This window comes from Zea mays, chromosome 5, assembly GCF_902167145.1.
Source record: "Zea mays cultivar B73 chromosome 5, Zm-B73-REFERENCE-NAM-5.0, whole genome shotgun sequence".
NCBI classification, from domain to species: domain Eukaryota; kingdom Viridiplantae; phylum Streptophyta; class Magnoliopsida; order Poales; family Poaceae; genus Zea; species Zea mays.
The window spans coordinates 190,137,648-190,152,487 of NC_050100.1; positions in this window are offsets into that span (position 1 = coordinate 190,137,648).

The window sequence follows — 14,840 nt, forward strand, 5'->3', positions numbered from 1 at the left end:
TCAAAGCATCACATATGCACTCAAAAGGGGAGAAAACATCAAGCGAAATTCATATTGAAATGCCCTAGGGGGCCACATAATTAGAGTTTTTTAAAACACGAGGCTACACGATTACCTCTCATACATGCAGGGTTCTAGCCAAAGTGAAGAAAAACTTCACTACCCAGTGCATGCAGAGGACTGGGCATAACTAACTTCAGACCAGACAACTTCTCTTCTGGCAAGGCTGGCACACAACTTCAATCTGAGACATCTCCTGGATGGGTCAAGAGGGAGCTGATGTTGATGACTTCTTCTGGCGACGACTGAGATGGCAAGACGGGATCAAACTCTTCTTCAAGCTAGACTGGCTCTTGTAGCTCCTCAGAGGGCGGCGGTGCTGGCGGGGTGCTTGCAGCTTCTTCCTTGACTTCAAGGGATTGTGCTGGAATCCTCTTCATGGTGAGAGGCTCAAACAACTCTGGCGGGGAATCTTGGGAGGATTCGGGGTGCTCTTGCCCATCCATAGCCTGAGGGAAGACTGGAATTCCTTCCAATACTATGGCTCCTTCCGGGAGTTCCCAAGCCTTCTTTTCTCCTCTGGTAGAGACCGGGTGACCTTCAAGAATCTGGGGGTCTTCAGCTCTGATGGGTTGAACAGGGTTGGATGAAGCGGGCTCTTGGATCCGCAGGGCTCTATGTTGGTTATGGGTTACCAAGTAGGCCTCCATCAGCTTCTGGACGTGCTCATCCTTGGCTTGCTTCAGGGCTTCAACAGCAATGGCTTCACGACTTTCCAAGGCAGCTACACGGGCTTGAGCTGAGGTGAGATCCACATGGAGCTGACGGTTGCGCTTCTCTGCATCTTCTGCTCAGGCAATCATCTAACGGTGGTGTCGAGCCAAGAAATCATACTGTGCATCCAGGGTGAGCAGGTAGGCAGTGAGGTACACGATTGAGGGGTCGTCCTCAAGCAGTTGCTGACCTTCCAATGCACGCATCCTGGTCATCCAAACGGGACGGTCTCTCTGGAAGGGCGGAAAGAATCTGAGCGGGGTGTCGGCCACTTCTTCTTCATAGATCTGACACAGGGCCCTCAATGCCTTGCGAGCGACGACTTGGTAGGTGTCTTTGAATCTGTGCCCAGCAGCAGTGACACTCCATTCCACATGGTGCGGACTAGATCCAATGTATACAGTCACGACACACTTCTCTGTGCAATGCTCGACGAATTCACGACCACCATACTCTAGCTGGCTCCTGATTCCGAGGTGGACTGTGCATGCTCTCAGCAACTTGGGGAAACCATCTTCATTCTGGCAAAAGCTGGTTTGGCAGCGAACCTCCATCTGACTTCTGAGAGAAGGAAAGGGGGAAAGCATTTTTGAAATGAAGGGGTGAGAGCAAGTATTTTTTTAGAAAATAGTTTTGACTCCAAAACTTTTGGATCAGGCTAAGGGTTACGTCCTGTGGCCAACCTAACAGCTCTGATACCACCTGAAGCGCCCCAATCCTCTAGGACTCAAATGTGTTACAATTACTAGTCCCAGGAGGCTAGTAAACATATGTATACAACAGATGATCTCAGATCTGCTTAAACGAGACAAACCTATTAAGGTGGCGATCAACTTTAAGAGTTGGTCCTCAACTCGGGACATATCATCAGAGTGGGGCTGAAGTAGCCCGATATACGCAGCGAAGCAAATCAGTGGTCCAATAGCCACAGGCAAGGTTGGGAACAAGCGTAACTCTTACCCGATCTCCTTTTTCTGAAAAACAACAAATAAGCAAGGGTGAGTACAAACGTACTCAGCAGCCCACCTTCACCCGCGGAATGGGGAAATCAGATATAATGCATGGAATATGTGGAGCTCAGGATATTTTGCAGAACATCAATATTTTATGCAGGGTTGTTTTGAAAAACATTTTGTATTTTGCAAAGTGCATCCTCTCCAAACGGAGCAGGAAGTTTTTCAGTATAGAACAAAATCCCCTGGACTAAACCATCCAGGTATCTTAGCAGTTTCCCACTGGTTTTCATTTTCAAAAACAGCTACTGGACTTCCCGTCCACCATAGCTCACGGCTAAACCGTCGGACCTTTTAAAAACATCTTTTCTCAAACGCACCCTTTTTTTAAACAAAACACTAATTGCCATACCACACCGGACTCGTCCATACCAGTGGACACGGACTATTCGAATAGGTTTTCAAACTCTGCGCAGAGGGGTACACTTTACCCACTAGTCCGGTTTCTGCGATCTCACCGTCGTGAGACCCGAATGCCGAATCTCTTTCTTTCCTCGCACGTCCCAACCTTAACGGTTATACCGTAAGGAGTCAGGCCACTGCCATGCCCAAACCAGACAAAACATTCCCCCTCCTTATCCTCCTGGTGCTCCCCAGCCTTCATAACGCTGGAGTTGGTTCGTACGAGTTCAGATTGAGTGACTGCCCACACAGTCTCGAGTGGTTGTACTTATCATGAGTACAGGTAATGAAGGATGACAAACCGGTCCTTATATGAGGGGACAATCCTTCTTCTCACGCCTAAACCAGCTGAGCCATCACCTTAGGCCCTCCCCTAAACCAGGGAGTCCCTGATCATCCCTACTCAAAGGTGATAAGGGTGAAAACCCTTCATCAAACACATTTTGAAAAGCATTTTCTTTTGAAAACTCACACCTTTCCTCAAATCATTTGTAACAATTATATCAGGGATTGATTGCGGCAAGCGGCTGGGTGGACATAATAACTTGTCTCAAAATCATATTATGCATAAAATAACAGGCTGAGGGTTGTGGTTGAAAATCATAGGTAATTTATGCATCAAAGGGATCCAGTGAGCTTGCCGTGCTTATTCGGCGAAGGGGGAAGGGGAGCTCGTGGAATTGGCTTCTAGCTAACTGCCTAGCGTAGACTTGCAGATCTAGCCTCCACGAGACGGCACGAACGCTCCGATAACTATGCAACATGAACAAGCATACAACAAACCAGCAAGTATACCAACAAATATTTAGTATAGTGGTCAGAATAGCGATATATGGATGAGTAGAGTCTTGAGTAGAATCTGCGCCATGTGGTGTTGAGGTACTACTAGTGGTGGAGCGGAGGTGCTTACCAGGAGGGTGGACTGGAGGTGAAGCGACACTATGCGTGTAGCCGGCAGAGCGGAGTAACTGAGTGGGTGGGGTGTTTGCCTTGGCTGAGGGTGTTGAGTGTGTGGAGTGAGTAGCTGGGTGTATTTATAGCTGGGTGTATGTGGTGTAGCTCAGTGAAGTTCACTATTGGTGAGAATAGTGACAAAAGAATCGTCTGACTTAGCATGGACATGAGAGTTATAGGTAGAATATGGGACAAGAGTATTTTGGGAGTTTTCTGGAATATGAACCATGCTTAAGGGATGACATGGTTGGATAGGGAATAGTTTGACAAGAATTTTAGAAACAAGAATGACTGAAATCTGAGTTTGGATGGAGGAGTTTTGGATTTTATAATCATAGGGAAAAAAGAAAAGGAAAGAAATATTCTAGAATTAGAATATTTAGAGATATTTGGAAAATCAAAAATACAAATGTATTTTTGAGCGGGGTGCGAGGAATTATTTTTGGGCTTTTCTTGGGCAGAGGTTTATGTTGGTGGAAACTGTTCCTACCTACTATGTCACATCAGACAACACTAAGGCGGGATCCAAATAGCTGGAATGTTGTGGTATTCTGGTCCAAGTGGGCTGTGGTATCTTGGGCCAGGTTTTATAGGATTGAAGACGTATCCATACAAACATGGTTCGCCTTTTTTTTTGGAAGTCTGGCTTGAAAGAATCCCAAAGTTAGGCGTGCTCAACTTGGAGAAATCTGGTATGGGTGGCCAGATGGGAAGTTCCCTACTGGAAGGAAAATCATAGTCACTAGAGTTCGTATGACTGGAATATGGGTCTGGCTGGTCTTAGTGGACTGGACAGCATGACGGATGAGTAGTTGAAATTTGGGGTGATCATATGATCGATGAATAGTAACGATGAATAGTGACGACGGAAAAGTAATTATATGTATCATCGATGAATAGCAACGATGATAAATAGTAACGATGATGAATAGTGTCAGTGAATAGTACCAGTGAATAGTAACGATGAATAGTGATGGTGAATAGTCGCATGAACGAACGATGAATGATGAATAGTGACGATGAACGAACGATGAACGATGAATAAGAACTATGAACGAACGATGAACGATCGAATGATCGAACGAACGATCAGAATTTCGGCAGCATAACGGCAGGAAAAAGATTATTTGGACGAACGAACGGACGAACGATCGAACGATCGGATGAACGGACGAACGAACCATGAACGATCGGACGAACGATCGAACGATCAGACAAACGAACAAACAAACTAAGAACAGGTGGACGAACGATCGAAGAACGACCGAACGATCCTTGTGCTAGTGTGTGCTTGTGTGGGAAGTGGAGTGGGAGTGGGCGTGTGGGGGGGAGGGAGTTGCCATGAAATGGCTTGGGGTGGGATGAGAGGAGGCCCTTGCCCCTCTATTTATAGCCATGGTGGGGGGATTAGGGGGAGGGATGAGGGGATTAGTGGGAGGATGAGAGGATTAGTGGGAGATTAGCATGAATTTGTCTTATATGAGTGTAATTAGCTTGTAGAGCTCACCGTATGACACTGGAGGCGTACGTATACGTATGAGCATGAGGAAAGTTATGAAGAAAATATTTGTGGGGACTTGAAAAATGATTCTGAAGGTATTTCTCGGGAAGAAAATATTTGGAGAATTATTGGTAGAATATTTGGGCAGTATTTCTAGAAAGAATCAGAGGGGATCACTGAGGAAATATTTGTAGGATATTTTGAGGAGGATTTTAAAGGGAATATAGACCACTATATTTTTATTTGCTGAAATCAACTCGCAAACAAACATTTTGAAATGAAATTTGAAGTTCATTTTGAATTTAGAGCGAGTTTGAGAAAATTTCAAGATTTGAATTTTTGGGATGCTACAAGGTGTAGGAAAGGTGATGTGGCAAGATTTGTCCAATCTCCATGCATGGTTTTAGTAATTGAGTAAACTAGTGGAATGACCTATACTCTAAGGGAATGAGATATGTTCAAGTTTGCATCCAAAGGTTGAGTAAGGTGGGCAACCATGAGAAGGATGGTGATGATCAAAAAAGGATGAACAAGTTCTCAACATGGAGATAAGAAGGTGAAAAAAATACATGGCTCAAAGCAAAGATATAAGCTAACAAATTTTGTTTTACTGATCAAGACACAATAGTATGTGTGGTCAGATTTAGAATATCTAGTCATACTACTAAGAGAAGAGTTTAGTTTGACAACTAAGTCATCTCGTGCCACTAGGTTTGGATACATATGCATTGCATTTAGGCCTAAGTGACATATGTGATCACGAAAAAAATAAATTAAGGTTTATTGGAAACACTTTGAAAATTGTAATTAGACTCTAATATGTTTCGAAAAACATAAAAGTTAGTTCGCATGAAAAGAGAGAATGAAATGCTCTTGGTGCAGTTGTCCTGAGTGCACCGAATGTGTTTGATGAGGCATCGGACACGTCACCAGATATGAGAATGGTCTAGTGTTTTCAATACATAGTTTTCGGTCATACACACACGGTGTCTAGTGTGCACTGGTCGGGTGACATCAAACATGTATGATGAGGCATCAAGAAGGAACTAGGAGGACATATCAATTGTGTATATCATACCTATAAGGCTCTAGACATGCCTGGTGTGGCACCAGATACCACATCGGATTTGTCGGGTACCGTAATTAGGGGTACCCCCAACACTCCTTAAACATGAGAAAGCATCTTCAGAACAAACCGCAAAGACTGATAAGCAGGGTTCAAGACAAGGCCTCGTCTACCAAGGGACGCGATCTCGTCCGAGCCCAGCCTCGGGCAAGAACAGTAGACCCGGACGGATTCACGCCTCGCCCGAGGGCCTCCTCAGGCAGTGGACGCACCCTCGACTCACCCAAAGCCCAGCTCGGGCAAACTTTGTCGTGCAGCAACCTCGGCCAAATCGCCTTACCAACTGACCGTATCGCGTGCGCATTTAATGCGGAGATCGCCTGACACCTTATCCTGACACGCGCGCCACAGTCAGCAAGGTCGAAATGACCGCAGTCACTTTGCCCCTTTACTAATTGTTCTGACAGGAAAACAGCACTGTTCGCCCCGCTCCGGCTACTATGCCAACCACCAGGGAAAGACTAACAACAGTAAGTCATGGCCTCTCCCGAGTTCAGCCTCGGGCGCAACAGGGAGCTCCGCCTCGCCCGACCCCAGGTCTCGACCTCAGCCTCGACCTCGGGAGAAGGTCTCCGCCTCGCCTGACCCCAGGTCTCGACCGACGCCTCGGCCTCAGGAAGAGGTCTCCGCCTCGCCCGACCTCGGCCTCGGCCTCGGGAGGAGCCACCGCCTCGCCCGACCTTGGCCTCGGACCGACTACGCTACAGGGGATACATCATTACCCTACCTCTAGCTAGCCGCCTCAGGCTACGAAAGAACAAGACCGAAGTCACATCTAGATCACTCCGGAAAATAGGTAATGATGGTTCCCCGCATGCGTCCATGACGTCAATAGTCCACAAGCTCTCTATGGAAGCAAGGAAACGTCAGCAGGATCCATGCCGCACCGCCAGCTATGCTTCATAGAGGGCTCAAGCACCTCTCCGCCGGACACATTAGCACATTGCTACACCCCCATATGTACAGCTGGACCATCCCCTTGTGTCTATAAAAGGGGATGCCTAGGACCTTCGAAAGGGGCGAGAGGCGACACGGGCAGCAGGAGCAACGGAGACGGACTCACCCAAACATCGAGCTCCACTCCGCAACACTAGACCCCCCAGGAGGCCTAGGGCCCATTCCTTCTCTCGCGAAGCTTGTAACCCCTACTGCAAACACCCCCGGTGCAAGATAATATAAGCCTCATCCCCCTCTTGTGTTCCATCTTGCATCAACCCATCTGGACAGGGGCACGCGGCACAAAAATCACTAGTCGGTCCGGTTGAGGGTCCCCCGGGTCCGAAACGCCGACAATTGGCGCGCCATGTAGGGGCACGCTGCGTGTTGACAATACTTTCCCGTTGAGTTCCAGATGGACAATCTTCAGCAGCCTCTTCAGCCCGGGACGGTGCTCCGCTTTGGGAGCCTCGAGTTCATGTCCCCTGACGGCGGCTATGACATGGTACTCCTTCCCCCGCAGCACGACAACAACGACGGTAGTCGGCTCGCCCGGTGGAGACGAACTCGACGACGACATCTCCACGTGGCGGAAGAGGAACACCCGAGTCAACCCCGCCACCCTCCTCGCCGGAGTTGACGGAGACGGGGCAACCATGGCCAGGCAGGGGGCAGCACCTCGACGACTGTCGGACCAGAGCGAGTCGACGACACCGGCACCCCTGCGGGGGACATGTCGGGCGTTATCCTCGCAACTGAGACAACGACGGGTGTCGCTTCCCAGCAAAACGCCAGCCCCAGGCGGACTGATGACGCCGGCACCTTTGCGAGGGACTTGTCGGGCATCAGTCTCGCGCCTGAGATAACGATGCGTTCCATCTCCGATGCAACTTCACCGCCGTCTACCAACCAGCAGGTACCTTCAGTTTTCCATCCTGTTCCCTTTAGGTTTAGCTTCGACCCACCAAGCGACCCTGCTTCGGTAAGCGCTTTCGTAAGGGCATATCCTGACCTTCCGGGGTACCATATGTGGTCAACTTGGGACCGACTGACGACCATCTCAACCTCCGGACCCGCGGGTTTCGAGGAAGAGGACGACCCCGACGTTAGTTGGGATTTCTTCGGACTCCGTGATCCCGGCGCCATGCGTGACTTCATGTCCGCATGTGACCACTGCCTCTCCGGCTGCTCTGATGATGGCCACAGCCTTGACGACGAGGGTTGCGACCCAACTCGCGAGTGCTACCACATCGATTAGGAAGATCACGACGGAGAAAACCACCTTGGCATGCCAGGAAATGACGGTGCCCTTGCACTCGCATCTCGCGTTGAGATCCCGCGGGAGCTAGCTGTGGCCCAGGTCCCCACGGGGGGTCAGGGCTCACAGCTTGAGCAACTCCACGAGATGCAGGCCAATCTCGACGAGGAAACGGGGCGACTTGTGCAGCTCCGGCAAAACCTCGAGCAAGAGTGGGCAGGCCGAGCGCTCGCCGGAGGAGCGCGTCATCGGGTCCGGGACGTCCAGCGCCGCATTATTGACGATGCCAGGGCAATGCTGCCCCCGGCCATCAACGAGGCCGGCCAGGACATGGCTGCAGTGGCGGTATTGCTTCGAACGATGCCGGAGCCATCCACCACCGAAGGGCGATGTATCCAGGGCGAACTCAAGAACCTCCTAGAAAATGCCGCATCCCGACGAGCCGAGAGCTCTGCCTCCCAAAGGCGAGGGTGCCCCTCGGTGCATCACGTAGCGTCCTCCTGACACACGCGCGAGGCCTCGGCCACACCGAGCCTACAAGAGACGAGACACCTACAGCCAGGGATCGCCTCAGCGACGATCAGCGCCGCCGCGACCGTCGAGCCCGCCTCGAGGAAAAGGTGCGCCGAGGCTACCACCCCAGGCGCGGGGGACGCTACGATAGTGAGGAGGATCGGAGCCCCTCACCCGAACCACCAGGCTCGCGGGTCTTTAGCCGAGCCATACAACGAGCGTCGTTCCCGGCCCGGTTCCGAGCCCCGACTACCATCACCAAGTACTCGGGGGAGACGAGGCCGGAGTTGTGGCTCACGGATTACCGGCTGGCATGCCAGTTGGGAGGGACGGACGACGATAACCTCATCATCCGCAACCTTCCCCTCTTCCTCTCCGACGCTGCCCGGGCCTGGCTGGAGCATCTGCCCCCTGCGCAGATCTTCGGCTGGGACGACCTAGTCAAGGCCTTCGCTGGAAATTTCCAAGGTACGTACGTGCGCCCTAGGAACTCATGGGATCTCCGAAGCTGCCGCCAGCATCTAGAGGAATCCCTGCGAGAGTACATCCGGTGGTTTTCAAAGCAGCGCACCGAGTTGCCCAACATCACCGACTCGGACGTCATTGGGGCTTTCCTCGCCGGCACCACTTGCCGGGACCTGGTAAGCAAACTGGGGCGCAAGACTCCCACCAAGGCGAGCGAATTGATGGACATAGCCACCAAGTTCGCCTCTGGCTAGGAGGTGGTCGAAGCCATCTTCCAAAAGGACAAGCAGCCTCAGGGAAGGCAGAAGGAAGACGACCCCGAGGAGACCGTCCAGCATGGCACAAAGAAGAAGACCAGGAAAAAGGCACAAGCAAAGCACAACGCCGTCGACGCGAACCTCGTCACCGCTGCCGAGCACAGGAATCCTCGAAAGCCTCCCGGAGGGGCCAACGTGTTTGACAAAATGCTCAAGGAGTCGTGCCCCTATCACAGGGGTCCCGTCAAGCACACCCTGGAAGAGTGTGACATGCTCCGGCGTTACTTCAATAAAGCTGGACCCTCGGCGGAGGACGGCAAGGACCACAACAACAACAAGAAAGGAGGCAACGGGGAAGAAGAGTTCCCAGAGGTCCACAGCTGCTTCATGATCTACGGCGGACAGGTGGCGAACGCCTCGGCTCAGCACCGCAAGCAGGAACGCTGGGAGGTCTACTCGGTGAAGGTAGCGGCGTCGGTCTACCTAGACTGGTCCGACAAGCCCATCACCTTCGACCAAGGCGACCACCCCGACTACGTGCCGAGCCCAAGAAGATACCCGCTCGTCGTCGACCCAATCATCGGCAACGTTAGGCTCTCCAAGGTCTTCATGGACGGAGGCAGCAGCCTCAACATCATCTACGCCGAGACCCTAGAGCTCTTGGGGGTTGGTCGGTCCGAGATCCGGGCTGGTGCAGCACCCTTCCACGGGATTGCACCCGGAAAGGGTATCCTGCCCCTCAGACAGATTGACTTGCCCGTCTGCTTTGGAACTCCCTCCAACTTCTGAAAGGAAACCCTCACCTTTGAGGTAGTCGAGATCCAAGGGACCTATCACGTGGTGCTGGGAAGACCGTGCTACGCCAAGTTCATGGCCATCCCCAACTACACTTACCTCAAGCTCAAGATGCCTGGCCCCAAGAAAGTCATCACTGTCGGACCCATGTACCGCCACGCTTATGAGTGCGACGTGGAATGCGTGGAGTACGCCGAAGCCCTTGCCGAGTCCGAAGCCCTCATCGCCGACCTAGGTTGCCTCTCCAAAGAGGCGCCCGACGCGAAGCGGCACGCCAGCAACTTCAAGCCAGCCGAAGCAGTCAAATCTGTCTCTCTCGACCCCAGCAACGACGCCAGCAAGAAAGTCAAGATCGGCTCCGAGCTCGACCCCAAATAGGAAGCAGTGCTCATCAACTTTCTCCGCGCAAACGCCGAACTTTTTGCGTGGAGTCCCTCGGACATGCCGGGCATACCGAGGGATGTCGCCGAGCACTCACTGGACATCTGAGCCGGTGCCCGACCCGTGAAGCAGCACCTGCGCCGTTTTGATGAAGAAAAGCACAGGGTCATAGGCGAGGAGGTCCACAAGCTAATGGCTGCAGGGTTCATCAAAGAGGTATTCCATCCAGAATGGTTAGCTAACCCTGTGCTTGTAAAGAAAAAAGGTGGGAAATGGAGGATGTGCGTAGACTACACTGGGTTAAACAAAGCATGTCCAAAGGTTCCCTACCCTCTGCCCCGCATCGATCAAATTGTGGACTCCACTGTTGGGTGCGAAACCCTGTCTTTCCTCGACGCCTATTCAGGTTATCACCAAATCAAGATGAAAGAGTCCGACCAGCTCGCGACTTCTTTTATCACACCTTTTGGCATGTATTGTTATACTACTATGTCGTTTGGCTTAAGGAATGCAGGTGCAACATACCAAAGGTGCATGAACCATGTGTTCGGAGAGCACATCGGTAGAACGGTCGAGGCTTACGTCGATGACATTGTCGTCAAAACAAGGAAAGCCTCCGACCTCATCTCTGACCTTGAGGTAACATTCAGGTGCCTAAAAGCGAAGAGCATAAAACTCAATCCTGAGAAGTGTGTCTTCGGAGTCCCCCGAGGCATGCTCCTAGGGTTCATCGTCTCCGAACGAGGCATCGAGGCCAACCCGAAGAAAATTGTGGCCATCACCAACATGGGGCCAATCAAAGATTTGAAAGGAGTACAAAGGGTCATGGGATGCCTTGCGGCTCTGAGCCGCTTCATCTCGCGCCTCGACGAGAAAGGATTGCCCTTGTACCGCCTCTTAAGGAAGGCTGAGCGCTTCACTTGGACACCCGAGGCCGAAGAAGCCCTCAGAAACTTAAAGGCACTCCTTACTAATGCGCCCATCTTGGTGCCCCCTGCCGCGGGAGAAGCCCTCTTGATTTACGTCGCCGCAACCACTCAGGTGGTCAGCGCTGCGGTCGTAGTCGAGAGACGAGAAGAAGGGCATGCACTGCTCATCCAGAGGCCAGTCTACTTCATCAGCGAAGTGCTATCCGAGACCAAGATCTGCTACTCGCAAGTCCAGAAGCTACTATACGTAGTAATTCTGACACGGCAGAAGCTGCGACACTACTTCGAGTCTCATCCGGTTACTATGGTGTCATCTTTCCCCCTAGGAGAGATCATCCAGTGCCGAGAGGCCTCGGGTAGGATAGCAAAATGGGTAGTGGAACTCATGGGGGAAACACTCTCATTCTCCCCTCGGAACGCCATAAAATCCCAAGTCTTGGCAAACTTCCTGGCTGAATGGACTGACACCGAGTTGCCGATGGCCCCAATCCAGGCTGAACTTTAGACCATGTACTTCGATGGGTCGTTGATGAAAACCGGAGCAGGCGCGGGCTTGCTCTTCATCTCACCCCTCGGAGAACATGTGCGTTACGTAATACGCCTCCATTTTGCGGCGTCAAACAACGTGGCCGAATATGAGGCCTTGGTTAATGGGTTGCGCATCGCCATTGAGCTAGGGGTTCGACGCCTCGACGCTCGTGGTGACTCACAGCTTGTTATAGACCAAGTCATGAAGAGCTCTCACTGCCGCGATCGGAAAATGGAGGCCTACTGCGACGAAGTTCAGCGCTTGGAAGATAAGTTCTATGGGCTAGAGCTCAACCACGTTGCTCTACGGTACAACGAGACCGCGGATGAGCTGGCAAAAATAGCCTCGGGGCGAACGACGGTTCACCCGAATGTCTTCTCCAGGGATATATATCAGCCATCTGTCAAAATTGACGACGCGCCCGAACCCGAGGAGACCTCGGCCCAGCCCGAGGTACCCTCGGCCGCCGAGGGTGAGGCCCTGCGTGTCGAGGTGGAGCGGAATGGGGTCACACCAGTCCCAAATTGGCAGACCCCATACCTGGAATATCTCCTCCGAGGAGAGCTGCCCCTCGATAAGGCCGAAGCTCGGCGACTGGCTCGACGCGCCAAGTCGTTCGTTTTGCTGGGTGATGAAAAGGAGCTATATCACCGCAGCCCCTCGGGCATTCTCCAACGATGCATATCCGTCGCCCAAGGACAAGAGCTGTTACAAGAAATACACTCGGGGGCTTGCAGTCACCATGCAGCGCCTCGGGCCCTCGTGGAAAACGCTTTTCGACAAGGTTTCTACTGGCCGACCGCAGTGGCCGACGCCACTAGGATTGTACGCTCCTGCCGAGGGTGTCAATTCTATGCGAGACAAACACACCTGCCTACTCAGGCTCTACAAACAATACATATCACTTGGTCGTTTGCTGTGTGGGGTCTGGACCTCGTCGGTCCCTTGCAGAAGGCACCCGGAGGCTTCACGCACCTGCTGATCGCCATCGACAAATTCTCCAAGTGGATCGAAGTCCGACCCTTAACCAGCATTAGGTCCGAGCAGGCGGTGGCGTTCTTTACAAATATCATCCACAGCTTTGGGATCCCAAACTCTATCATCACCGACAATGGCACGCAGTTCACTGGGAAAAAGTTCCTAGACTTCTGCGAAGACCACCACATCCGTGTGGACTGGGCCACAGTAGCTCACCCAATGACAAATGGGCAAGTGGAGCGCGCCAATGGCATGATTTTGCAGGGACTAAATCCGAGGATCTACAACGACCTGAACAAGTTTGGCAAGCGGTGGATAAAAGAACTGCCCTCGGTGGTTTGGAGTCTGAGGACGACGCCGAGCCGAGCCACGGGTTTCTCACCGTTTTTCCTAGTCTATGGGGCTGAGGCTATCCTACCCACGGACCTGGAATACGGTTCCCCGAGGACAAAGGCTTATGACGACCAAAACAACCAAACCAGCCGAGAAGATTCATTGGACCAGCTAGAAGAGGCTCGGGACGTAGCTTTGCTACACTCAGCGCGGTATCAGCAGTCCCTGCGACGCTACCATGCCCGAAGGATTCGGCCCCGAGGTTTCCAGGTGGGAGATCTGGTGCTTCGGCTACGACAAGACGCCCGAGGGCGCCACAAGCTTACTCCTCCCTGGGAAGGGCCGTTCATCATCGCTAAAATTTTGAAGCCCGGGACATACAAGCTGGCCAACGATCAAGGCAAGGTCTACAGCAATGCTTGGAACATCGAACAGCTACGTCGCTTTTACCCTTAAAATGTTTCAAGTCGTTTATGTACCTCGGTCCCTTTACATGTACAAATAAAAAGTCTAGCTGTCAAGGGAGGATCGGCCTTGCCTCAGCAAAAACCGACCCTCCCTCAGGGGCTAGAAGGGGGGAACCCCCTCTGCGTCAAAATTTTCCTCGGAAAAGTTTTCTACCAAAACGTCTTTCGTGCCTTTCGACTATGTCGATGGCGGAATCCCAAAAACGAGCGAGTGAGACCTTGAACGGCAAGACCGACCAAGCCGAGGGACTCCAACGCCTCTGGGATACGGATACCTCACTCATCACCTTCCGCGAAAGGCGGCTCACGCTCGGATAAGTGATTCTGTTACCGAACAAGTCCTAACGCTCGGGTAGAAAACGACTTTCATACCATTTCGACTATATCGATAACAAAATCCTAAAAACGAGCGAGAGAGACCCTAAACGGCAAGGCCGACCGAGCCGAGGGACTCCTACGCCTCCGAGATACGGATACCTCACTCGTCACCTTCCACGAAGGGTAGCTCACGCTCGGATAAGTGACTCTGCTACCGAACAAGTCCTAATGCTCGAAACAAGAGGAAAGGAAACACAGCTTTAAACTCCAACATTGAAAATGTTTAGGCCTCAGCGGACGCAAGAAACATACGCATACTTAAAACAAACTATTCCTATAGGCTCAGGTATCGGCAGGGGGAGGAGCAGCACCCTCGGCGTCGTTTCCGCCCTCGGCAGAATCTGGCCCGGCCTCAGACGGCGACACGGGCGGAAGGACCTCCACCTCGAAGGAGGAAGCCAGCACCGCACTTGGGCCCTCGACAGCCGCGTCAAGCCTCTGGACCTCGGCTAAGGCGGCCTCCTCTTCGTCGGGTAAGCAGTACCCCTCACTGACCCGCTCCAGATCCACGTCGTAGTGGGAGGCGAGGACGGCGAAGGCCCGCCTAACGCCGTGGTGCAGCGCCCCGCGGAGTCTGCTGCGCACATGGCTGCCCAAGGCCCATAGGTGACTCTGGGGGGAGCTACCCGAGGGCACGTCATCGAGGCCAAAGGCCCGGCAAAAGGCCGAGATAGCCTCGGACATGGCCACGCGGTCGGCCTCCTTCTGCTCAGCCGCCTAGGCAAGCGCCTTGCAGTTCTTGACGAACTCGTTAAGAGCCGTCTCGAACCCTGCAGATAGCCGGACAATGTTCTTCAAACACGAGGAGAAGGACGAAGCTAAACCAAAGTCGCAAAGCAGGCGAAACGTAC